This window comes from Crocodylus porosus, unplaced genomic scaffold (genome assembly GCF_001723895.1).
Source record: "Crocodylus porosus isolate Cpor-Errol unplaced genomic scaffold, CroPor_comp1, whole genome shotgun sequence".
NCBI classification, from domain to species: domain Eukaryota; kingdom Metazoa; phylum Chordata; order Crocodylia; family Crocodylidae; genus Crocodylus; species Crocodylus porosus.
Genome location: NW_017728918.1, coordinates 76,519,698 through 76,520,030, shown reverse-complemented (window position 1 = coordinate 76,520,030; position 333 = coordinate 76,519,698).

Below are 333 nucleotides of genomic sequence, written 5' to 3'. Positions count from 1 at the left end.
ACTGTCTATTGATAATTGTAAATGTAGTGACCCTTTTCAAACTGGGTATTAAAAATATTAAGTAAACGGCACATTTTAATTATATAGTAAATAGGTTATTCTCCACCATGAAAAGTAAAAGACGGCATCTGTCAGGAAGAATTGGTTGCATGATGCATGATAACATTTATTTAATAGTAGACCTTGGTAAATGACATACAGAATGATCTTTCTTTCATTTCTTGGACAAACTGATTAAGAAAAGATTTATACAATGATAGCCACTGAAACCGCAGTCCCTCTTTCTTTATAGTAAGAGCAAACACAGTCTTTTTATACATGTTTTTAATATAT